The sequence below is a fragment of the Lutra lutra genome, chromosome 8 (genome assembly GCF_902655055.1).
Source record: "Lutra lutra chromosome 8, mLutLut1.2, whole genome shotgun sequence".
NCBI classification, from domain to species: Eukaryota; Metazoa; Chordata; class Mammalia; order Carnivora; family Mustelidae; genus Lutra; species Lutra lutra.
Genome location: NC_062285.1, coordinates 90514608 through 90542173, shown reverse-complemented (window position 1 = coordinate 90542173; position 27566 = coordinate 90514608). Strand labels below are relative to the sequence as shown.

At 37.5% G+C, this 27566-nt stretch overlaps 1 pseudogene; it reads right to left on the bottom strand.

Annotated features, from left to right (window-relative positions):
• Positions 1-12812: 12812 nt before the first annotated feature.
• LOC125107328 (NKG2-A/NKG2-B type II integral membrane protein-like) lies at positions 12813-22539 on the bottom strand (annotated as a pseudogene).
• Positions 22540-27566: the final 5027 nt, after the last annotated feature.

The window sequence follows — 27566 nt, the reverse complement described above, 5'->3', positions numbered from 1 at the left end:
TCTAATAGTTTTTTTTGGTGGAGTCTTTAGGTGTTTCTATCTAGAAGAAAACACTATTTGTTGTTTGCAAATAGTGACAGTTTTGCATTTCCCTTATTAATTTGGATGTCTTTTATTTCTTTTTCTTTTCAGATTACTGTGACTAGGACCTCCAGTACTGTTTTGAGTAAAAGCCATAGGAGTGGACATTCTTGTTTTTTTGTTTTTTGTTTTAATTTTTTTATAAACATATAATGTATTATTAGCCCCAGGGGTACAGGTCTGTGGATCACCAGGTTTACACACTTCACAGCACTCACCATAGCACATACCATCCCCAATGTCCCTAACCCCACCACCCTCTCCCTCAGTTTGTTTTGTGACATTAAGAGTCTCTTATGGTTTGTCTCCCTCCTCATCCCATCTTGTTTCATTTATTCTTTTCCTACCCCTCAAACCCCCCACATTGCATCTCCACTTCCTCATATCAGGGAGATCATATGATAGTTGTCTTTCTCTGATTGACTTATATCGCTAAGCATAATACCCTTTAGCTCCATCTGTGTCATCGCTAATGGCAAGATTTCATTTCTTTTGATGTCCGCATAGTATTCCATTATATATATATATATATATATATATATATATATATATATATATACTACATCTTCTTTATCCATTCATCTGTTGATGGACATCTAGGTTCTTTCCATAGTTTGGCTATTGTGCACATTGCTGCTGTAAACATTCTGGTGCACGTGCCCCTTCGGATCACTACGTTTGTATCTTTAGGGTAAATACCCAGTAGTGCAATTGCTGGTTCGTAAGGTAGCCCTATTTTCAACATTTTGAGGAACCTCCATGCTGTTTTCCAGAGTGGTTGCACCAGCTTGCATTCCCACCAACAGTGTAGGAGGGTTCCCCTTTCTCCGCATCCTCACCAGCGTCTGTCATTTTCAGACTTGTTAATTTTAGCCATTCTGACTGGTGTGAGGTGGTATCTCATTGTGGTTTTGATTTGTATTTCCCTGATGCCCGAGTGATGTGGAGCACTTTTTCATGTGTCTGTTGGCCATCTGAATGTCTTCTTTGCAGAAATGTCTGTTCATGTCCTCTGCCCATTTCTTGATTGGATTAGCTGTTCTTTGGGTGTTGAGTTTGCTAAGCTCTTTATAGACTTTGGATACTAGCTCTTTATTTGGTATGTCCTTTGCAAATATCTTCTCCCATTCTGTCAGTTGTCTTTTGGTCTTATTAACTGTTTCCTTTGCTGTGTAAAAGCTTTTGATTTTGATGAAGTCCCAATAGTTCAATTTTGCCCTTGCTTCCCTTGCCTTTGGCGATGTTCTTAGGAAGAAGTTGCTGCGGCTGAGGTCGAAGAGGTTGCTGCCTGTGTTCTCCTCAAGGATTTGGATGGATGCCTTTCTAACATAACATTCTTATTTTGATCATGATCTTAAAAGAAAAGCTTTTGGCTTTTCACTGTTGAGAATGATGTTATTTGTAACCTTGTAATATATGGTCTTTATTATGTGAGGTACATTCCCTCTCTACACACTTTGTTGGGAGTTTTTATCATAAATGGATGTTGAATTTAGTCAAGTGCTTTTTCTTCATCTGTTGAGATTACCATATGATTTTTACCTTTCAATTGTTTTTTTTTATAGTTTTTTTTTAATGTTTATTTTTTCAGCGTAACAGTATTCATTATTTTTGCACCACACCCAGTGCTCCATGCAATCTGTGCCCTCTACAATACCCACCACCTGGCTCCCCCAACCTCCCACCCCCCGCCCCTTCAAAACCCTCAGATTGGTTTTCAGAGTCCATAGTCTCTCATGGTTCACCTCCCCTTCCAATTTCCCTCAACTCCCTTCTCCTCTCCATCTCCCCTTATCCTCCATGCTATTTGGTATGCTCCAAAAATAAGTGAAACCATATGATAATTGACTTTCTCTGCTTGACTTATTTCACTCAGCATAATCTCTTCCAGTGTCATCCATGTTGCTACAAAAGTTGGGTATTCATCCTTTCTGATGGAGGCATAATACTCCATAGTGTATATGGACCACATCTTCCTTATCCATTCGTCTGTTGAAGGGCATCTTGGTTCCTTCCACAGTTTGGCGACCGTGGCCATTGCTGCTATAAACATTGGGGTACAGATGGCCCTTCTTTTCACTACATCTGTATCTTTGGGGTAAATACCCAGTAGTGCAATGGCAGGGTCATAGGGAAGCTCTGTTTTTAATTTCTTGAGGAATCTCCACACTGTTCTCCAAAGTGGCTGCACCAACTTGCATTCCCACCAACAGTGTAAGAGGGTTCCCCTTTCTCCACATCCCCTCCAACACATGTTGTTTCCTGTCTTGCTAATTTTGGCCATTCTAACTGGGTAAGGTGATATCTCAATGTGTTTTTTTTTTTTTTTAATTTTATTTTTTTTATTTTAAACATATATTTTTATCCCCAGGGGTACAGGTCTGCGAATCACCAGGTTTACACACTTCACAGCACTCACCATAGCACATACCCTCCCCAATATCCATAACCCCACCCCCCCTCTACCAACCCCCCTCCCCCCATCAACCCTCAGTTTGTTTTGTGAGATTAAGAGTCACTTATGGTTTGTCTCCCTCCCAATCCCATCTTGTTACATTTATTCTTCTCCTACCCCCTTAACCCCCCATGTTGCATCTCCTCTCCCTCATATCAGGGAGATCATATGATAGTTGTCTTTCTCCGATTGACTTATTTCGCTAAGCATGATACCCTCTAGTTCCATCCATGTCATCGCAAATGGCAAGATTTCATTTCTTTTGATGGCTGCATAGTATTCCATTGTGTATATATACCACTTCTTCTTTATCCATTCGTCTGTAGATGGACATCTAGGTTCTTTCCATAGTTTGGCTATTGTGGATATTGCTGCTATAAACATTCGGGTGCACGTGCCCCTCGGATCACTACGTTTGTATCTTTAGGGTAAATACCCAGCAGTGCAATTGCTGGGTCATAGAGTAGTTCTATTTTCAACATTTTGAGGAACCTCCATGCTGTTTTCCAGAGTGGTTGCACCAGCTTGCATTCCCACCAACAGTGTAGGAGGGTTCCCCTTTCTCTGCATCCTCGCCAGCATCTGTCATTTCCTGACTTATTAATTTTAGCCATTCTGTTACCTTTCAATTTGTTAATGTGATGTATCAAGTTGATTGATTTGCAGATATTAAACCATTCTTGCATACTTGGAATAAATCCCACTTGATCATGTTGTATAATCCTTTTGTTGTATTGTGGAATTCAGTTTGCTAATATTTTGGTGAAGATATTTGCATGTTCATTAGGGATATTGACCTCTAATATTCTGTGTGCGTGTGCGTGTGTGTGTGTGTGTGTGTGTGTGTTGTGTCCTTGTTTGGTTTTGATCAGGGTAATGCTATTCAGAAAGAATGAACTTAGAAACTTTCCTTTGTCTCCAATTTTGGGGTTAACTTGAGAAAAATAGGAATTAAGTTTTTTTTCAGATTTTTTAATTTAAATCAAATTTAGTTAACATATAATGTATTATTAGCTTCAGGGGTAGAATTCAGTGATTCATCAGTTGCATACAACACCCAGTGCTCATTATATCAAGTGCCCTCCTTAATGCCCATCTACCAACTATCCCTTCCATCCCACCTCCTCTTCAGCAACCTTCAGTTTGTTTCCTATGGTTAAGAGTCTCTTATGGCTTGCCTCCCTCTCTGTTTTTATCTTATTTTATTTTTCCTTGATTCCCCTATCCTATGTTCATCTCTTTTGTTTCTTAAATTGCACATATGAGTGGAATCACATAGTATTGTCTTTCTCTGATTGATTTATTTCACTTGGGATAATACCCTCTAGTTCCATCCATGTCATTGCAAATGGCAAGATTTCATTCTTTTCTATGGTTAATAATCCACTGTACACACATAGACACACACATACATATGTCTTTGTGTGTGCATATAGAACTTCTTTATGCATTCATCTGTCAATGGACATCTGGGCTCTTTCCATATACTGGCAATTGTGAACATTGCTGCTATAAACACTGGGATGCATTGTCCCCTTTGAATCAGTATTTTTTATGTCCTTTCGATAAATGCATAGCAGTGCAATTGCTGGGTCATAGGGCAGTTTTATTTTTAACTTTTTGAGGAACCTCCATAGTGTTTTCCAGAGTGGTTGCACCAGTTTGCATTCCCACCAACAGTGTAACCGTTCCTCCTTTAAAAATTTTTTTAAATTTATTTATTTGAAAGAGAAAGTGAGAACCAGAAAGAGCGCATGAATGGAGGGGAGGAGGAGGGAGAAACAGGCTCCCCACTCAGCAGGAAGTCTGATGTGGGGCTCAATCCCAGGACCCTCGGATCATGACCTGAGCTGAAGGCAGACACTTAACAAACTGAGCCACCCAGGCAGCCCAAGAGGGTTCCCCTTTCTCTGCATTCTCTCCAACATCTGTTGTTTCCTGAGTTGTTCATTTTAGCCATTCTGACTGGTGTGAGGTAGTATCTCATTGTAGTTTTGATTTGTTATTTCCTAGATGTTGAATGATGTTGACCATTTTTTCATGTATCTGGTATTAGTTCTTCTTTAAAAGCTTGGTAGAATTTACCTGTGAAGCCATCAGGGGTGTTTTGATTATAGATTCAATTTCCTTACTATTAATTTTTCTGTTTAGATTTTCTGTTTATTCTTGATTCAATCTTGAAAATTTGTATATGTCTAAGAATTGGTCCATTTCTTCTAGATTGTCCAGTTTTTTGGCAGGTAATTGGTCACCATAAGTCACTTACGATCTTCTGTATTTCTGAGCTATGTCTACTGCTATTCGTTTCTTAATGGATTTATTTGGGTCGTCACTCTTTTTTTCCTGACAATTCTGGTTCAGGTTTTTTCAATTTTCTATATTTTTTCAAAGAAGCAGTTCTTAGTTTCATTAATCTTTTGTATTGTTTTAATAGTCTTGTTTTCAATTGCCACTCTCATCTTTACTATTATTTCTTTCTTTTTGTTTCTTTTGTTTTTTCCCTTTCTAGTCCCTTCAGGTGAAGGATAAATTGTTTATTTCAGATTTTTCTTGTTTATTGAGGTAAGCCTGTATCTCTAAATGCTTTCCTCTTTGAAATGATTTTCCTGCGTCCCATAGATTTTGAAACATTGGAATGTCCTTTTCATTTTTCTCCAGGGATTTTAGATTTTCTGGTTGATATCTTCATTGATCCATTGGTTGTTTAACAATATGCAGTTTAGCCTCCATATGTTTGTTTTTCATCGATTTTTAAAAAATTCTTGTAATTGATTTCTACATGCCTGTACCATTGTGGTCAGAAAAGATGCATGAGATGATTTCAATCTTTTTAAATTTAATGAGAATTGTTCTGTGGCCTCCCATGTAATCTATTCTGGAAAATGTTCCATATGGTTTTAAGCAGATGCCTTAGGCTCAGGTCATGATCTCAGGGTCACAAGGTGGAGCCTCACTTCGGACTCCCTGCTCAAGTGGGAGGATGCTACTCTCTCTTCCCACCTCCTCTCTCTCTCACTATCTGTCTCTCAAATAAATAAATATTTCTTATTAGAAATAATTTTATTTATTTATTTGAGAGAGAGAGAGCAGAGTTAGCCAGAGAGAACACAAGTGGGGAGGGCCCGAGGGAGGGAGGAGCAGACTCCCCCCTGAGCAGGGATCCTGATACAGGCTTCAATCCCTAGACCCCAGGATCATAAGCTGAGCCAAAAGCGGATGCTTAACCAACTGAGCCACCCAGGCACCCTTCAATTTATCCTTTTTCTTAATATTTGTTGTATATGTTTAGGTGTTCCTATATTGGGTACTCAAGTATTAACCATTGTTATATTCTTTTGTTGGCCTGACTCTTTTATCATTATGTGAGGCCCTTTATTGTTTCCTTTTTTTATTATTTTTTTTTATTTTTTTTAAGATTTTATTTATTTATTTGACAGACAGAGATTACAAGTAGGCAGAGAGGCAGGCAGAGAGAGAGGAGGAAGCAGGCTTCCTGCTGAGCAGAGAGCCTGATGTGGGGCTTGATCCCAGGACCCTGAGATCATGACCTGAGCCGAAGGCAGAGGCTTTAACCCACTGAGCCACCCAGACACCCCTCCTTTATTGTTTCTTGTTACTGTCTTTGTTTCAAAGTCTATTTTGTCTCATATAAGAATTGCTACCCTGACTTTTTTTTTTCCCCATGTGCATTGAATATCTTTTCCCACCTTTTTACTGTCAGACTATCTTTCAGTCTAAAGTGAGTCTTTTATAGGCAGGATAAAGATGATTCATGGTTTTTCTTTTTTTCTTTGTTTAGTCACACTGTTAGAGAGGACTGGACTGACCCCTGATACCGCCACTAGGAGGCCTGGGTAGAAATATTGAAGGTATGCTTTTGGACAGGACAAGTCTCTAGTGTTGCTGGCTGTATGACTCGGCCACAAATATTGCAGGCATATTGATGGGCAAGAGTTCCTTTGGAGGAGTTCTAGTCCTAGTGAGGCCACCCACTGGGTGTGCAGGATGCAGGATGGGTGCCTTTTCAGGGATATTGGTCCTAGCTGAGATGGTCCACTGGGTTTGGTGGTCCATAAGCCACTTCGAAGACATGCCAGATACAGCCAAGCCTGTCTGGTAGGTGTGGAGGCATGGTAGTCACTTTGGCAGTGATCCATACTGATTCATTCTTCCCTGTATGGTGGAGCTGTGCCACTTTGTGGCTCACTGACTTCAGTCTAAGTTTCCCTTGGGGTGTGGTAGGGCAGGAGTCTCTTTTAAGGACATCTGCCAGGACACACGCATTGGGCAGGTGGGTCTGCTAGGGAACACCAAGGTTGGGCAAACACTACTGGAAAGGTGGATGGAGACTGTCACATCTGGAATCCAAAACATCAGGGCAGCTGGGCAAAAGGTGGGTAAGAAAAATGGTGCCCTCAAGCCCTTCCATTTCTCCCTCTGGGGAACACCCTAAAATTAGTCATTAAATCTTCACATATGGGTCAAGCAATTTTCAAACTGCTGCCTCTCTGCTGGGTCTCAGTGCAAGTGAGTTTTTGTGGGCCTTATAAGAGCAGAGTTTTATTTTCCTATAACACTTGAGCTCTCCCAGAGTTAAGCCCCACTGATTTTCAATGTTCCTGCAGGTAAAGCCAGCTAAATTTAAAAGCCAGAGGTGAGGAGGGCTCTACATCCCAGTACAGATCCTCAGGATAGGAGGATGCCCAAAGCAAAGTTGATCCTCTCATTTTTCGGAGAGGACTCAGTGCCTGTGAGATCTCATCCAGTTGTGGGTGACCTCATGGGGGTTGTGGATCATGACCAAGTCATGTCTTGTCCTATCTACTCTTCTTGATGTAACTTTTTTTTTTTTTTCCAAATGTTTAGCTGTGTAGAGCTGATATTCTAGTCTTGAGGTCCTTCTCCATATGTAGTTGTAGATCATCTGTGTGCAGGGAAGGAGGTCAGCTCAGGATCCTCCTACTCCACCAAGTTAGTACTGACCGACCTCAGATTTCTTTTCATCAGTTTTTTATCTTGTATCAAGGTAAGGGCACATGTTTGTTTATACTTTCTAAAGATATTTACTTATACCGTAATTTCTAGAATTTGGATAAACAAGCTTTAGCCTTCTAAAACCTAGAAAGTGGAATTTAAAACCGTATTCATGTTATTGAAGTCAGGACAAATACTTGAAATTTTTTAACAATGGATGAAGCAGGTTAGCAATATGAGTAATTCAGTATATTTTATTTTATTGTATTTTCATAAACTAAACTAATAATCTATTTTTCTCTTAGCTACATAATAGGATTTATTATTTAAAGCATTCATTAATGATGCCAAGTAATGTAAAATTCACTGTTGTCTTGAAATTGAGGTGTTTATATCTATTATTTTGGCTGTTTTTAATTAAATAATTGTATATATTTTGGTATAAATAATGTCCTTTATTTTTTTAAAGATTTTGTTTATTTCACAGAGAGAGAGACCACAAGTAGGCAGAGAAGCAGGCAGAGAGAGAGGGGGAAGCAGGCTACCTGCTGAGCTAAGAGCCCAAAGTGGGGCTCGATCCCAGGACCCTAGGATCATGACCCAAGCCGAAGGCAGAGGCTCTACCCACTGAGCCCCAGGCACCCCAATAATGTTCTTGCTTAAATGTAAAAACATAGACTCAGTCTTTTGGCATTTTACTTTAATAAATCTATGCCAGGCAATAAAAAGTCACAGCAAAAATTACTCCAAGTGTTTCCCTTTCCTTGAAAGATCCTAGTTATACATGTGTTTAACTTTTGATGTTATCACATTGATCTCTTTTAAAAATTGTATTTGCTCCTCATCTTTGATTGGATTATTACTCTCTTCAATCCAGATCATTTAGAGCTACACAAACTAAATTTTTACATATTTCCTCAGGAGAAGCCACAAAGTGATAATGGTTGTAATTAAGGGAAGAGCCTCAAAAACATAGGGCAGAGTAGCAGTTTTTAAATGTTAATGACTTATTTTATCCATAAGTTTACACCCATTAATTGCCAGGAAACAAAATTCCAAATCTAGAAACTGAACAGGCTATCTTGTCAAACCTTGACAATCCCTTTCAAATTTCTCCAATTCCAAAAGAGATAGCCTTTACATATGTCCATATAACACACTGGGTGAGAACACTGGGGTCCTCGATCAGTAACAACTGATTGCAACTTGATTTCAAAACAGGAAATACATCTCACAGAAAAAAAAAAAAACTACTCTTGTTTAGGGAGCATATGTGACCCATATAGAATTTTTCAAAAAACTGTTTGAAAATGCAAATATCTTTGATGTATATTATCAAACTGGTTAAGTCAGATTATATTTCTGATTCCTGGTTATTTCATTGGGTGGAAGGAAGAAGACAGTTATAGGGCACACTTTTTAGAAAATGACTTTTATTGAATATTTGGTAAAGTGAAATATGAAGAGATCACAACAGCCAGAACATCATGAGGTTAGGCTATATTTTAAGGATTTTCAGGCATTATATTATTGATCCTTAGATCAGTCCCATGAGGTGGTTATAATTATCATCATGTAACAGGAGATGGCACAGAAAGATCAAGTTCTTAAGTCAAAATGACTGAGATCTAGTGAATATACAAGGTAGCCTGTTCTTCTAAGAATAAAATATGGAAAAAAGATCTGAGCTGAGTTTGTAGCCTGGAGCCAAATCCATATATGCCCAGCCCAATCAACTAAAACACAGCTAAACCACAAACTGGTGAATGAGAAATAAGTGCTTCCTTTTAAACCTCAATGAAATCCTGTATTGTTTGTAACACAACTTCAGCAATTAGTTATAGCTACTGCTTAAATATTATATGAAATTGATTTAGAATATTCACATAACTTCTCTATACAATCATGAGGAATAAATACAAAGAATATAAAGGATATGTCTTCAAAGAGCTAAATATATATAAAATATGAATTTATTTTGCAAATAATTATCAAGTTTAATCTCTCTCCCTGTTGTCATTGAATTAGGGTAGAAATATCTTTGCATCATTATCAAATTAGTAATGTCTGTCCTGAATTCTGGCAATAACTAGCTGTTTGCTCTGCACAAATATCTTTATGCTTTTAATTCTTGTTTTCTTCACTACTTAAAATTCATTTTCACTTCAAAGTATTTTTTAGCATGGTAGTAAATAATAACAGAGGTGGTGATGTGAAGAATTTAATAAAACAAGATCTCTTCCAATATATCTGGAATTCAGGTGAGGAAAACAAAACACAAGAAAGAGTATCAAAGGACACTGATTATTATTCCGTGAAACACCTATCTCTACCAAATAATGTACCAAACCTTTCACAGTGCTGCACTAAAATGGATTCTGAAGATAAATTTGGTTCCATTCTTGGAGGACGTGGGGCAGATGTGAATGGCTCTTACAGAGCAACTCTGTGGTTGTTGCATGATAATCCTGAGTGCCTGTTAACAATTTAGTACTCTCAGCTCCAAATGTGTCCCTCAGTGACCTGGGTTCTCAGGTAATGGAGCTAGGTGCTATAAACATTTACCCCTGTTAGCTCACATGAGGTTGAGTTATATGGATAAAAGGCAATGGAACAAACAATCTTAAAATTTGTAGGGGACCCGAAAAGACCCTGAATTACCAGAGGAATGTTGAAAAAGAAAACCAAAGCTGAGGGCATCACAATGCCTGACTTCAAGCTCTATTACAAAGGTGTGATCATCAAGACAGCATGGTATTGGCACAACAACAGACACATAGATGAATGAAACAGAATAGAGAGCCCAGAAATGGTCCTCCCACTTTATGGCCAACTAATCTTCGACAAATCAGGAAAGAATATCCAGTGGGAAAAAAGTTCCTTCAGAAAATGGTACAGGGAAAATTATCAGCCATAGAGAGAAGAACCTCTTACACCATACACAAAGATAAACTCAAAATGGATGAAAGACCTAAATGTGAGACAGGAATCCATCAAAATCCTAGAGGAGAGGGCGCCTGGGTGGCTCAGTGAGTTAAGCCTCTGCCTTTGGCTCGGGTCATGCTCTCAGGGTCCTGGGATCGAGCCCTGCATTGGGCTCTCTGCTCAGCGGGGAGTCTGCTTCCCCCCACGCTCTGCCTGCCTCTCTGCCTACTTGTGATCTCTCTCTCTGTGTCAAATAAATAAATAAAAATCTTTAAAAAAAAAATCCTAGAGGAGAACATGGGCAGTAACCTCTCCAACACCAGTCACAGCAACCTCTTAAGACACATCTCTAAAGGCAAGGGAAGCAAAAGGGAACTTTTGGGACTTCATCAAGATAAAAAGCTTTTGCACAGCAAAGGAAACAATTAACAAAACTAAGAGGCATCCCACGGAATGGGAGAAGTTATTTGCAAATGACATATCAGATAAATGGCTGGTACCTAAGATGTATAAAGATCTTTTCACACTCAACACCCAAAAAAGAAATAATGCAGTCATTAAATGGGCAGAAGACATGAACAGACACTTCTCCAAAAAGACATACAAATGACTAACAGGCACATGAAAAAATGTGCAACATCTCTAGCCATCAGGGAAATACAAATCAAAACCATAATGCAATACCACCTTACACAAGTTAGAATGGCAAAAGTTAACAAGGCAGGAAACAACAAGTGTTGACAAGCATGTGGAGGAAGGGAAACCCTCCTACATAGTTCATGTGAATGTTAGTCAATGTAGCCACTCTGGAAAACAGTATGGAGGTTCCTTAAGACTTTAAAAACAGAGCTATACCACCACCCAGCAATTAGGTATTTACCCCAAAGATACAGGCTTAATGAAAAGAAGGGGTGCATGCCCCCTAATGCTCATAGCAGCAATGTCCACGATAGCCAAAGTGTGGAAGGAGATGAGATGTCCATCAACAGATGAATGGGTTTAGAGAAGATGTAGTCCATATATAAAATGGAATATTACTCAGCCATCAGAAAGGATGAATACCCACCATTAGCACTGACATGGATGGAACTGAAGGGGATTATGTTAAGTAAAATAAGTCAATCAGAGAAAGACAATTATCACATGGTTTCACTCATATGTGGAACATAAGGAATAGCATAGTGGACCATAAGGGAAGTGAGGAAAAACTGAATGGGAATAAATCAGAGAGGGAGAAAAACCATGAAGACACTGGACTCTGGGAACCAAACAGGGTTACAGATGGAGGTTGAATGGGGGGATGGGTTAACCAGATGATTAAAAAAAAATAAATAAATCTACAATTTACCAAAAAAAAAGGCAATGGAGAAAGACTGCAGCAGAAAGGGCTCTTCTCCCTGATCTCATGGTGTTTTCAGGGTGTTTGACTGCTGTGGCTTGGTTGCCAGCTGCATGCATACTGAAGTCCTGTGTATTCAGCCTCCAGCAAATATTGTGGCCAGTCCCAGTCAAAGCTTCCTGCCCTCTACTCTGCGCCTTCTAATAGTCTAGCAAGGAATTCTTCCTGCTTGCCAGTCATGGCCTGAGATCCATCCTCACTACGGTCAAGTGTAAACTGGAATTGCTCTGTCCCAGGCCAATCCCATGAACATGTCTGCCATGAAGTTGTGTGTGGTCACACTGTCTTCAATGATATCTAAATTTCATCTTCAGAGAAAAGATCTGGCTTCCCAGTGATCTCTCCTTTGGGTACTCTCCTTTAATCCTAAAGTATTCTTATAATTTTATCTTAGTAGCTTTTTTTCTTAGTAGGCTTTCTTTTACAAATAGATAATAATCGTTTGTCTCAAAGTTCCCCTGGTTTCTGTGTCCTGACTCATCTGACTGATAACCCTGTCACCCAGGGCTGTTCAACCCTCATTTGTAGCCCTTTAAGGACTAGGGCAAATCAATTCATTTGGAATTATTAATAGAATTATTCACCTTATTGAGAAATTTACAAAAACAGTGCTTAATATTATGATTTATAATTTAAATAGAATTCATCTTAATAAATAGCAAAAGATTAAGAAATATATGATCTATACCTGAGTATTTATTTTTTATATTAGTATGACACCAACACAAAGGTTGAAACCCCAGGTACACTTTGGATTTTGGAAGAATTTGATGCATCATTGCAAGTTCATCCTTGTAACTAATGAATGATTCTAGTGAGTGTTACTGATGATGGGAAATGCCAATATGTGTGCAGACAGGGGCAATAGAGGAAATCTCTGTACTTTTCTCTTAATTTTACTGTGAACCTAAAATTTCTCTAAAAAAATAACATCTTAAAAATATTCTGAGAAGGCAATTGTATGTCTTTTAGAGAAATGAGAGATAGTTCTTTAGATGGTGACAGGGCATTATCCCCAAATTAGGTAACTAATGTCTGGTGCTTACAAACATATGGTCTTAATTCTAAGCAAGATTCATTAGACACTATCTTTGAACTGAAGATGAAAAATGAACAATTCTTGTCACTCTCTGAAGATACTGATGGTCTGAAATACAGAGAATTACATCTCATTAACTTAGTGATAAATACCATAATATTTTGATGAATAAATAATTTATTTTGACTAATAGTTAAGTAACAAATCTAAATATTTCCCTTGTCATTGTTCTATGAAAACACTGCGACATTTGTGTTTTCTAGTTGCTCACATATTAATGTTTTTTCTTGTAAGATTAATTCTTTTAAATTATAAAATATAAACATTCTCAGGAAACTTACGTTTTCGAGAAGAAAGTTGTGCCTTTTGGCCACACAGATGAATTATTATTGATTCTCTGGGAGCCTCTAATCCATGAAGATGGAGTGAAGAAGTTCAACAAATACTGTGAGAAAGCAGATTTTATTAGAAATCAAATAGGAGCTCTTATACTCGTTTGAATTTTGTAGTAACAATAAAGTTAATTCTTTCCTTATAGTATCTGTCTATATCTATATTTTTTGTATCACACTGGACACACTAAAAAAAGTATCCTACTAGGACTAAGTAGGAGGAGAAACTGACAAAATAACAATTTTGGGTTTCTGATAAGTGAAAAAAAGGTTAAAAATTTTGTGAAATATGTACATTGGGAAAAATCCTAGAGATTCAAGTAAGAAGAACCACCTTGTGATTTTCTTGTGTAGGACAGCTCCCCTGCCTCCCCCCCAACCCCCATCACCATAGCTCAGTGATCAAGAAGAATTGTAGTTTTTACAGTTGGAGAAGCTGCAAGTAGCAATGGTGCTGGTGCCACAGGGAGACTTGGTTAGCAGTTGGGAAGGGGGCAAAGTACTCCATTGATTTTCTAGCTCAAAGTGCTAATTTTGCTCAGTCATGATGAGGAAAAACCTTACTTTTTTTTAGTCAGAGCTTGTGGTCTTTGGGTCAATTGCTCTGACTCCCATAAATATAATGGGAAGATACTGGTAAGGGAAGGTATGACAGAAGAGTTGACCTGAGCTCTCTATACGTTCTTGGAAGATGGAAAAAAAAAAGTCTGTGCACAGGGAGAGACCAAGATGAACCCACTAGAAAGTAAAAACGAAAGGAGACTTGGGAACTGCTAGTCAAGTTATGAGCACTCCTCCCCGCCCAACACACACACACTCACTCACACACACACACAGGCGACTCATGCTCGTATATGCTCTCTCTCTCTGTTTCTCGCTCTTGCAAAAATAAATAAATTTAAAAATCTCTAAAAAATAAGTTAAAAAAAAATCCACATCTCAGGACATTATACCGAGATGACTGAAGATCACTTGAGAACACAAAGAAATACTCTTGAGGGACCAGAGTGGATTAAGACATGACTTAAGTTAGTATGAAAACAGGGAATGGGTGATATATCTTCCACCTCTATCAGCGTTAGACCACGTTATCTACCACAGAATCTATATCTGCCCTGGACACTATTTCAGACTATGCATAGGAGCTGACCTCAGCAAGATGTAACAATAGGAAGCCCCAAGCCATAAATACCAAAGGAAATAATAATTTAAAGATACATCCAGACCCAAATAGTTGTATATTTCTTCTAATCATTTTTGCTAAGGTTGCCAAGACTATTCAATAGGGAAAGGACAGTATTTTTTACAAATGGTGATGGGAAACTGACTATCCACATGCAAATGATGAAGTTGGATGCTTACATTGACACCATAAACTAAAGTTTACTCAAAATGCACTGAAGACCTAAACGTAAGATGTACAACTATAGGGGTGCCTGGTTGGCTTGGTCAGTTGGGCATCTGCCTTTGGTTCAGGTCATGTTCCTGGAGTCCCTGGGTGGAGCTCAGCATTGGGCTCTATGCTCTGTTGGGAGTCTGCTTCTCCCTCTGGCCCTTTATTCTGTTCATTCTCTCTCTCTCTTTCTTTCTCTCTCCCAAGTAAATAAATGAAAACCTTTAAAAAAAGTTATAAAGCTATAAAATTCCTTGAAAAGAATGTTGGGGAAATAAACAACATCATATTTGGAAACGATTTCTTGGATATGACACCAAAAGCACAGACCACAAGAGAAGAGTCCATTGTAGACAAATGGGTTACATCAAACTAAAACATTTCTGTGCATCAAAGGGATTGATCAACAGAATGAAAAGAAATTAAAAAAAGCAATTTCAAATCATATATCAAACAAGGGATTCATATCTAAAATATATAAGAAATCCTGGAAGTCAGTAACAACAACAAAAACCAAATAACCCAATTAAAAGTGGGTAAAAGAATTAAATAGACATTTTTTTCCCAAAGAAAATATGTCAGTGGTCAAAAGCCATACAAAAAGATGCTCAGTATCACTAATGATCAGAGGAATGCAAATCAAAACCTCAATGAGATATCACCTCATACTCTTAAAAAAAAGAGTCAGTGAAGACACTGCAGGAAAAAGAGGACCGTTGTACACTGCTGTTGAAAATGTAAATTGGTCAGCCATTATGAAAAACAATATGGAGATTCTTCAAAAAACTAAAAATAGAATAACATAAAGAATCAGCAATTCCACATGTAGGAAAATACATGAAAGTATGAAAGCAAAGTTTCAAAGAGATAATTGTACACCAATGCTCACTGCAGCATTATTCACAAGAGCCAAGTGTTAGAAGCAACTCAAAAGTTGATGGATGAATGGATCAAGAAAACAGTACATACATAACAATGCAATGTTATTCAGCCTTGAAAAGGAAGGAAATCCCATTGCATGCTCCAGGACATTATGCTAAAAGAAATAAGCCAGTCGCGTGCGCGTGTGCCCGCACACGCGCACACACACACACACACACACACACAGACACACACACAAAGTGTATGATCCCATTTATGTGAAGTATCTAAAGGAGTGAAACTGATAGATACAGAAGTAGGATGGTGATTACTAAGGCTTGAAGGGTACTTGGAGGAGGGGAATTATTGCTCAAGGAGTATTGAGCTCCAGCTTCACAAGGTGACAAAGTTCTAGGGATCCGTTGGGCTCAATGTGAATATAGTGAGCTCCCTAAGCTGTATGCTTAAAGTTGGTGAAGATGCATGATATAGTTAAATGTAACACAAGATGTGAGATAGTGTATGATTCCCACTATATGCCAGTTTGGAGAAATGAAAACTATAGAGATAGTGAAAAGATCAGTGCTTGACAGGGTTTAGCAGGGAAGGAAGGATGGATAGGTAAAGCACAGAGGATTTTTAAGGCAGTGAAACTATTCTGTATAACTCCATAATGGTTTAACATGTCATTACATATTTCTCCAAAGTCATAAAATACACAATATCAAGAGGAAATTTTAAAGTGTACTATGGTCTTTGAGTGATAAAAATGTGTCATTATAGGTTTATCATTTGTAGCAAATAAATAACTACACTGAGGGATACTGAAAGTGATAGTCTGTGCACTACACAGGCATAGATACAGACAGTAGGGGAACACAGGAAATCTCTGTGTCTTGTCTGAGTTTTGCTATAAACCTGAAGCTGCATAGAAGATAGTCCATTTTTTTTAATATGGGTAATGTCAATATGATAAATTTTATGTTATGTGGTTTGGTTGCAGGAACTCAACAAAACAAAACAAAACAGAAGGCAAACAAACATAAAGAGGTCTTGACCTCAGTGAGAGAAAACTTGTCATTACATTTAGGAAAATAACAACACGGTCAATATATGAGTTCTCACCAGAAACAATGAAAAATGAAAGAGAGGGAAGGTCAAATTCAGAGTTGATAGTACAAAAAACAAAAACAAAAACTTCCTCCCCACACAAAAGAAATCTAAAGCAAAACAAGATAAAACAAAAAGTCTTGTCAAGCAAGAATTATAAATTCAGAAAAGCAGTGTCAAAAAAGAAGGTACATAAGGCCCCATGACAAACATGAAACAAGAGAATTTCATCTTGGTAGACCTGTCTTCCAAAAATATTCTTCAAGCTGAAAGTAGATGATGCTAGATTGTAATACAAACCTACAACAATGAATAAAGAATAGCAGAAATGGTAAACCTGAGGTAATTTAATAATCTGTATGTGTATTTTCCTTTTGGAATTGCTTTTGAAGATAAGATTATTTAAAGCCATCGTTATAACACCATACAGTTGGATCTATACCATTTATGGATGCAAACTTGTGTTGGCATACAGGCACATGGTATGGGGGAGGGAGGAAGAAAACATTTTTTTAAAAGTATTTATTAATTTCTGTGGTGCACATTCCCCAGAAATCCTTCATTTCACATCACCAATGTGAAATCATGAATACAGTGTAGGAAAAAATATGTGTAATTGGTGTTCAAATCAATGCTAGGTGGCTTCAGTATGACGTTGTTATAAATACAGATTCCCCTCTCTATTTGGAAGTAGAATGTTCCTATGAAATCTTTCCTGAGCCGAAACGGTGTAAATTGAAGAAGCAATTACCATTAATTTATATGGAAAAGTTGCTGAGTATTCTCTGATCCAAAAAATAATCTCTTGGGCTGTTCTGATATCTTATGACACATCTTGCTAATGGATGCACAAAATAAATTGAGATGAAGCATAGACCTTCAAAAACATGGTTGAAAGCTATGCTTGATACTGAGATGCTAAGTATGTTTTCTGAGGAAGGAACTTGATGGGGCCACTTTAACTGTTTGGGTCATATGCTGCCTCTATGACAGCAAACCCAGCACTGAACACAATTTTCACTTTTTGCCTCTTGCCTGAAAGCAGAAATCCCCTTCAGAATTCTGTTGCTCAGCAAAAACTGGCACTAACATAGGTCTTTCATAAAACCAAAGTGACATAACGCAATTTTTTGAAAAATTGAGGCCTACCTATAATAGGTGGAAGAAAGAGTTATGTTAGTGCTAATGTAATATATTTTATAGGAATTTGGTCAGAATTAATTTGAAGAAGATGGCAACCAGTTAATATATGTGTGAAGAGTACCATTAGCAAGATGGAACGTTAGGAGGTACCCCACACAAAACAATAAGAATAATAACTAAACAACTTCAAACTAAAAATGTCACAGGGAATGCTGTAGATAACAAAGAATCATCAGTATCCAAAATATAAAGAACTTATCATACTCAACGCCCAAAAAACCAAAGGTCCAGTCAAGAAATGGGCAGAAGACATGAATAGATATTTCTCCAAAGAAGACATACAAATGGCCACAGACACATGAAAAAATGTTCAATATCATTTGGCATCAGAGAAATACAAATCAAAACCAAAATATACCCACATATATATGGAATGGAGATTTCAAGAAAGATGAAAAGTCAGTTAGTGGAGGAAGTAAAATCTTTTCAACAAATGTTGTGGATGAGCACTGGGTGTTGTATGTAAGTGATGAATCACTAAATTCTACACCTGAAACTAATACTGCACTGTAAGTTAACTAACTGGAATTAAAATGAAAACTTGAGGGCACCTGGGTGGCTCAGTCATTAAGTGTCTCCCTTTGGCTCAGGTCATGATCCCAGTGTCCTGGGATTGAGCCCCACATCAGGCTCCCTGCTCAGCAGGAGGCCTGCTTCTCCCTCTCCCACTCCTCCTGCTTACATTCCTGCTCTCTCTCTGTCAAATAAATAAATGAAGTAAGACTAAAATAAATAAAATGAAATGAAAACTTGAAAAAGAAAAGAAAAAATGAAAATTATAAAATTTCAAGATTTCATATATATATATAGATCTATAGATCTATATATCTATAGATCTATATATATATACATACACACACACATATATATAGGGGCGCCTGGGTGGCTCAGTGGGTTAAAGCCTCTGCCTTCAGCTCAGGTCATGTTCCCAAGGTCCTGGGATCGAGCCCTGCATCGGGTTCTCTGCTCAGCGGGGAGCCTGTTTCCTCCTTTCTCTGCCTGCCTCTCTGCCTACTTGTGACTGTTTGTCAAATAAATTTAAAAAAAAAAAATATATATATATATATATCACATTATATATACCACACATTACATAAAGTAGGCCAGAGATTTCTTCGAATACCAAAAGCATGATCCATAAAAGAAGAAATTGATGAAGTGTAATTCATCAGGACAATTTCTACTCTTTGGAGAGAAAAGAAAGATAAATCATAGACTTCAGAGGATATATTTACAAATCATACATCTAATAAAAGACTTGCTGCCAGGATACTACAAATCAGATACTACAAATCTGATACTACAAATCAGACTTCCTGTTCTGGAAAGATAGAGAAGAAAAACTTTTTGCTATTCTTCCTACCAAATAGAGCTAAAACCCCTAGACATTACATACAGGACAACATAGACTCAGAAAGATGATGAGAAAGCTGACAGAACTCAGCAGTCCGGGCATGAGGAATGACATGGCTGTGAGAGCCCTGGAATATGTCTTTCCCTCACATGTCCCAGACTGCTGCCAGAGAGGTTGGCAACACACAGACACCAATGGGGACAGACAAAAGTCCCAAACATATTTTTTCTCTCAGTCAAAATAACAAGGGAAAGACGTGCTAGGAAAATGGAAAATTTTTAGTCACTGAATGCATTATTCTAATCAAAAACCTTTGACTAGCCAACAAAAATATCACTCAGGAATGCTGGGGAAATAAAGACATTCTGCGATAGAGGAGAACTATGAAAATGTGTCACCACCAGACCTGCTCTGAAAGAATTGATAAAGGGGATTATCTAAAGAGAAATTAGAAAATAAAAGGAAGAATCTTGGATCATCAAGAAGAAAGAGAACAAAAGAAAGATTAAAACTATCATTAGCTTTAATGGACTTCCTTTCACCTCTGTGTCATAAATTATTTGATATTTGAAGCAAAATATTAATATCCATGTGATTCTCAATGTAAGTAGAGAAATATTTAGGAAAATTATAAATAGGACACAGTAAAGGAAGGTAAGTTTCTATATTTTATTTCAAGTGCTATGGGTTGTGATTGACTGTAGACTGTGATATATGTGTGTATGATTATATAAAGATATTTAATACCTGTATTATTTATATAAAGTAGATTAGAGCATATGTGACATATATATAAAGTCATATATGAAGAAAAGATCTGCTTTGGTATAAATTATACTCTACAATTAGGTAATGATGTAGAAAAGTGTAATCTTTAATTTTATCTCACAGCATCACAAACAGAGCATCACAAAAAATAAATTCCCAAATGGTCATAAACTCTATTTAAGGGTTGAAAAATAAAAAAGAATAAAGAAATAAAGAAAAACATATAAATCCTAGAGAATAAGATAGGAAATTATATTCATGCACTTTGACTAACTTCTGAAATAGGTCCAAAACAATCACCAAAATCGTAAATTGAACTAGAGTAACTAATAAATTTTCTCATTAAAAGAATCCAATCTCAGAGTAAAAATGCAAGTCACAGAGTAAAAAATCTATTTGCATCTTATAAACTCAGAAATGAGCTCATATCCAAAATATGACAAGGACTGGAAACATCTGAAATCTTACCAGGTCCTCTTCATCTATGGAGAGCAGGGTAGAGTTCTTGGAAGCACAGAACATCAAACTCTCATTCTATGGTTTTCCTTCAGTGCTAATGTAAAAGCAATTGTTGGAGTATGTAATCCACTCTTTTGGACAATGACCACAGAGATAAACTAAAGAAAGATTATGAGATATCATCCAAAAGAATCTTAAATATTAACAAATTCAAATTAATTTACATACTTGCTTATATATACACATATGTGTGCATAACACATCCATGTACTCTCACAGGATGGTATAAATAGAACAACATATGTTTACACACACTCAACAGAGAATAGTTAGCCTATCATTCTCTAAATTATGTGTTCATGTAAAGCAAATACACAAGAATATTCATCTTTACATGTCTTGAGAGTCACTGAAGGAAGTCACTATTTTAGAATAGTAAAATGATTTATCTCTTATGTTATAGCAGGAGGAAATTTGAGGCAATTGGTAATAATGGATATGTGGATTTAAATTATTATTTCTTCAGATTATTGTATTAGAAGAAGCAGTCTCCTATAATCATTACTTCTGAAAGCTTATTAGATGATTTTCTTTCTTTTTTTAAAGATTTTATTTATTTATTTGACAGAGAGAGATCACAAGTAGGCAGAGAAGCAGGCAGAGAGAGAGAGGAGGAAGCAGGCTCCCCGCTAAGCAGAGAGACTGATGCGGGGCTCGATCCCAGGACCCTGGAATCATGACCTGAGCCGAAGGCAGAGGCTTTAACCCACTGAGCCACCCAGGGGCCCCTATTAGATGATTTTCTGATTTATTTTCCCCAAAAGAATCTATTATCATCTTTTCCTAGCCTAAGATAGAGATAAAATAGAAACTATAATAATATTAGAATTTTTTAAATGATGCTGTACCTTTTGAGATCCTTGTTTCCTGGGATGTTTGGTTCTGCTCTGGTCCTTTAGTAACTAGAAAAATTAAAGCAATCTTCATACATACTTAATATTAAACCAAATAAATCATAATGATTTGAGTTTTTTAGTTTGAAATTTGGTGTATTGTTTAGAATTAGAAAATTCCATAATAAAATGGATTTTAGCCCATTAAGTAGGTAATGAACGTGTGGGGAAAATGTTTCAAAAGCCTAAAGAACCAAATCTCACCATTTCTTATAATACTTGGTTTATGCAATCTCAAGAATTAATTTGTGTATTTCTCAATAAGGTCTCCGCTATAACTTGTCTTTGAGTTGTGAAATCTGAACAAATTTTAATACTCTCTACATTACTGTTATTTCTAATGTCACAAAAGGAAAATAAGCTTTCCAAACTTAGAGCATATATGCATTAAAATGAGATAATTCAATTCCATAATGTTACACAGTATTTCCAGGCACTGATGATCATTAAAGTGAAAAATTCCCTTGTAACATTCAAACATTACTCACAGGGAATAATAGCTATTGTGACCACAGTGGACATCAAGACAAAGCAGATGATTCCCAGGATGCCAGCAATGAGCTTCCCTGGACATGAAGATAAGTAGTAGGAAGAGAATTGAAAACACTGAGAAAGGACGGGCAGTAACAATCCTTTAAGAAAATAATATACAAGAGAACCAATGATATTCAGGGAATCACATATGAAACTTGCACCCCAATCCATATCTACCATTATAATCTTTTCTCAGAATATACTATTGCAGTTGCAGTAAATATATTACCCTAATAGATATGGGAAAGACAATCAGTTAGCAATGGCTGAACAAATTTAGTCCTCAGATTTTCATTACAATACCGTATTCCAGCTGCACACACAGATCCTCACAAATGAAAAATATGGGAGATCATTCCCTACTCATTCTCTACGCCCCTGCACCCCAACTGCATATAATAGCACACTTATATCGAGTATGTATTAAATGTTTTACCTTTGCAGGGGGTTTTCTTGTTGTTCCCATGAAGATACTGAGAAGCATTTTCAAGATTTAATTCTGCATATGTTATTTCCTGCTCAATTTTTGAAGTGGAGCTTTTAGTGCCCTTAGCTTTTGTTTGCTGTCTTTTTGAATTCTTGATGATAGCAAGTTCTGCATAGGTAACTCCTTGGTTATTCATCTCTGCAGCTGCGTGGTGTCAGGCACAAGGCTGAATGGGACTGTACTGAAGGACTTAATGAATAGTGTATGCAATGACAAGATTTCTAGGGCAGTCACATTGAGTGGAGTGAGGGGTGAGTGAGTTCATTTGCATTTGAAGGTGTAAAATCTGGTACTGGTTTCCTTAGGGCTTTGAAGAAGTGTTTTATGATAGAAAAAGGGGTTTTACAACGCTATTCTATGTTTGACACAATAGTATTTGTTGAAATAAGATAAAGCAATAAATTTGTGGAGAAGAAAGGAATTCATGAATAATATTGTCCTTATTAATGTAAGGTCAGATTCCACAGAACCATGTCAACACTATTAGGATAACTGCTTTAAAATTAAAATGCTGCATTAGAAAAAAAATGGTGCATCTACTTTTTCCACAATTTTTTTTTTTCTGGAACAGTTTTGCAAATATTTTTTTTTAATTTTTTATTTTTTCAGCATAACAGTATTCATTACTTTTGCACCACACCCAGTGCTCCATGCAATCCGTGCCCTCTACAATACCAACCACCTGGTGCCCCCAACCTCCCACCCCCACCCCTTCAAAATTCTCAGATCGTTTTTCAGAGTCCACAGTCTCTCATGGTTCACCTCCCCTTCCAATTTCCCTCAACTCCCTTCTCCTCTCCATCTCCCCTTGTCCTCCATGCTATTTGTTATACTCCACAAATAAGTGAAACCATATGATATTTGATTCTCTCTGCTTGACTTATTTCACTCAGCATAATCTCTTCCAGTCCCGTCCATGTTGCTACAAAACTTGGGTATTCATCTTTTCTTTTTTTTTTTTTTTTTTTTTTTTACAGCTTTATAAACATATATATTTTATCCCCAGGGGTACAGGTCTGCGAATTGCCAGGTTTACACACTTCACAGCCACTCACCATAGCACATACCCTCCCCAATATCCATAACCCCACCCCCCTCTCCCAACCCCCTCCCCCATCAACCTCAGTTTGTTTTGTGAGATTAAGAGTCACTTATGGTTTGTCTCCCTCCCAATCCCATCTTGTTTCATTTACTCTTCTCCTACCCCCTCAACCCCCCATGTTGCATCTCCTCTCCCTCATATCAGGGAGATCATATGATAGTTGTCTTTCTCCAATTGACTTATTTCGCTTAGCATAATACCCTCTAGTTCCATCCACGTCGTCGCAAATGGCAAGATTTCATTTCTTTTGATGGCTGCATAGTATTCCATTGTGTATATATACCACTTCTTCTTTATCCATTCGTCTGTTGATGGACATCTAGGTTCTTTCCATAGTTTGGCTATTGTAGACATTGCTGCTATAAACATTCGGGTGCACGTGCCCCTTCGGATCACTACGTTTGTATCTTTAGGGTAAATACCCAGCAGTGCAATTGCTGGGTCATAGGGTAGTTCTATTTTCAACATTTTGAGGAACCTCCATGCTGTTTTCCAGAGTGGTTGCACCAGCTTGCATTCCCACCAACAGTGTAGGAGGGTTCCCCTTTCTCTGCATCCTCGCCAGCATCTGTCATTTCCTGACTTGTTAATTTTAGCCATTCTGACTGGTGTGAGGTGATATCTCATGGTGGTTTTGATTTGTATTTCCCTGATGCCGAGTGATATGGAGCACTTTTTCATGTGTCTGTTGGCCATCTGGATGTCTTCTTTGCAGAATTGTCTGTTCATGTCCTCTGCCCATTTCTTGATTGGATTAGTTGTTCTTTGGGTGTTGAGTTTGCTAAGTTCTTTATAGATTTTTGACACTAGCCCTTTATCTGATATGTCATTTGCAAATATCTTCTCCCATTCTGTCATTTGTCTTTTGGTTTTGTTCACTGATTCCTTTGCTGTGCAAAAGCTTTTGATCTTGATAAAATCCCAAAAGTTCATTTTTGCCCTTGCTTCCCTTGCCTTTGGTGATGTTCCTAGGAAGATGTTGCTGCGGCTGAGGTCGAAGAGGTTGCTGCCTGTGTTCTCCTTGAGGATTTTGATGGATTCCTTTCTCACATTGAGATCCTTCATCCATTTTGAGTCTATTTTCGTGTGTGGTGAAGGAAATGATCCAATTTCATTTTTCTGCATGTGGCTGTCCAATTTTCCCAACACCATTTATTGAAGAGGCTGTCTTTTTTCCATTGGACATTCTTTCCTGCTTTGTCGAAGATGACTTGACCATAGAGTTGAGGGTCCATTTCTGGGCTCCCTATTCTGTTCCATTGATCTATGTGTCTGTTTTTGTGCCAGTACCATGCTGTCTTGATGATGACAGCTTTGTAATAGAGCTTGAAATCCGGAATTGTGATGCCACCAACTTTGGCTTTCTTTTTCAATATTCCTTTGGCTATTCGAGGTCTTTTCGGGTTCCATATAAATTTTAGGATTATTTGTTCCATTTCTTTGAAAAAAATGGATGGTACTTTGATAGGAATTGCATTAAATGTGTAGATTGCTTTAGGTAGCATAGACATTTTCACAATATTTATTCTTCCAATCCAGGAGCATGGAACATTTTTCCATTTCTTTGTGTCTTCCTCAATTTCTTTCATGAGTACTTTATAGTTCTCTGTGTATAGATTCTTAGTCTCTTTGGTTAGGTTTATTCCTAGGTATCTTATAGTTTTGGGTGCAAATGTAAATGGGATGGACTCCTTAATTTCTCTTTCTTCTGTCTTGTTGTTGGTGTAGAGAAATGCAACTGATTTCTGTGCATTGATTTTATATCCTGACACTTTACTGAATTCCTGTACAAGTTCTAGCAGTTTTGGAGTGGAGTCTTTTGGGTTTTCCAGATATAGTATCATATCATCTGCAAAGAGTGATAGTTTGACTTCTTCTTTGCTGATTTGGATGCCTTTAATTTCCTTTTGTTGTCTGATTGCTGAGGTGGGACTTCTAGTACTATGTTGAATAGCAGTGGTGATAACGGACATCCCTGCCGTGTTCCTGACCTTAGCGGAAAAGCTTTCAGTTTTTCTCCATTGAGAATGATATTTGCGGTGGGTTTTTCATAGATGGCTTTGATAATATTGAGGTATGTGCCGTCTATCCCTACACTTTGAAGAGTTTTGATCAGGAAGGGATGCTGTACTTTGTCAAATGCTTTTTCAGCATCTATGGAGAGTATCATATGGTTCTTGTTCTTTCTTTTATTAATGTGTTGTATCACATTGATTGATTTGCGGATGTTGAACCAGCCTTGCAGCCCTGGAATAAATCCCACTTGGTCGTGGTGAATAATCCTTTTAATGTACTGTTGAATCCTATTGGCTAGTATTTTGGCGAGAATTTTTGCATCTGTGTTCATTAAGGATATTGGTCTGTAGTTCTCTTTTTTGTTGGGATCCTTGTCTGGTTTTGGGATCAAGGTGATGCTTGGCCTCATAAAATGAGTTTGGAAGTTTTCCTTCTATTACTATTTTTTGGAACAGTTTCAGGAGAATAGGAATTAGTTCTTCTTTAAATGTTTGGTAGAATTCCCCCGGGAAGCCGTCTGGCCCTGGGCTTTTGTTTGTTTGGAGATTTTTGATGACTGTTTCAATCTCCTTACTGGTTATGGGTCTGTTGAGGCTTTCTATATCTTCCTGGTTCAGTTGTGGTAGTTTATATGTCTCTAGGAATGCATCCATTTCTTCCAGATTGTCAAATTTGTTGGCGTAGAGTTGCTCATAGTATGTTCTTATAATTGTCTGTATTTCTTTGGTGTTCGTTGTGATCTCTCCTCTTTCACTCATGATTTTATTTATTTGGGTCCTTTCTCTTTTCTTTTTGATAAGTCTGGCCAGGGGTTTATCAATCTTATTAATTCTTTCAAAGAACCAGCTCCTAGTTTTGTTGATTTGTTGTATTGTTTTTTTGGTTTCTATTTCATTGATTTCTGCTCTGATCTTTATGATTTCTCTTCTCCTGCTGGGTTTAGGCTTTCTTTCTTGTTCTTTCTCCAGCTCCTTTAGGTGTAGGGTTAGGTTGTGTACCTGAGATCTTTCTTGTTTCTTGAGAAAGGCTTGTACCGCTATATATTTTCCTCTCAGGACTGCCTTTGTTGTGTCCCACAGATTTTGAACCGTTGTGTTTTCATTATCATTTGTTTCCATAAATTTTTTCAATTCTTCTTTAATTTCCTGGTTGACCCATTCATTCTTTAGAAGGATGCTGTTTAGTCTCCATGTATTTGGGTTCTTTCCAAATTTCCTCTTGTTATTGAGTTCTAGCTTCAGAGCATTGTGGTCTGAAAATATGCAGGGAATGATCCCAATCTTTTGATACTGGTTGAGACTTGATTTAGGACCAAGAATGTGATCTATTCTGGAGAATGTTCCATGTGCACTAGAGAAGAATGTGTATTCTGTTGCTTTGGGATGAAATGTTCTGAATATATCTGTGATGTCCATCTGATCCAGTGTGTCATTTAAGGCCTTGATTTCCTTGTTGATCTTTTGCTTCGATGATCTGTCCATTTCAGTGAGGGGAGTGTTAAAATCCCCTACTATTATTGTATTATTGTCGATGTGTTTCTTTGATTTTGTTATTAATTGGTTTCTATAGTTGGCTGCTCCCACGTTAGGGGCATAGATATTTAAAATTGTTAGATCTTCTTGTTGGAGAGTTCCTTTGAGTATGATATAGTGTCCTTCCTCATCTCTTATTATAGTCTTTGGCTTAAAATCTAATTGATCTGATAAAAGGATTGCCACTCCAAAATTTCTTCTGATGTCCATTAGCATCGTAAATTCTTTTCCACCCCCTCACTTTAAACCTGGAGGTGTCTTCGGGTTTAAGATGAGTTTCTTGTAGGCAACATATAGATGGGTTTTGTTTTTTGATCCATTCTGATACCCTGTGTCTTTTGATTGGGGCATTTAGCCCATTAACATTCAGGGTAAGTATTGAGAGATATGAATTTAGTGCCATTGTATTGCCTGTAAGGTGACTGTTATTGTATATTGTCTCTGTTTCTTTCTGATCTACTTCTTTTAGGGTCTCACTTTGCTTAGAGGACCCCTTTCAATATTTCCTGTAGAGCTGGTTTGGTGTTTG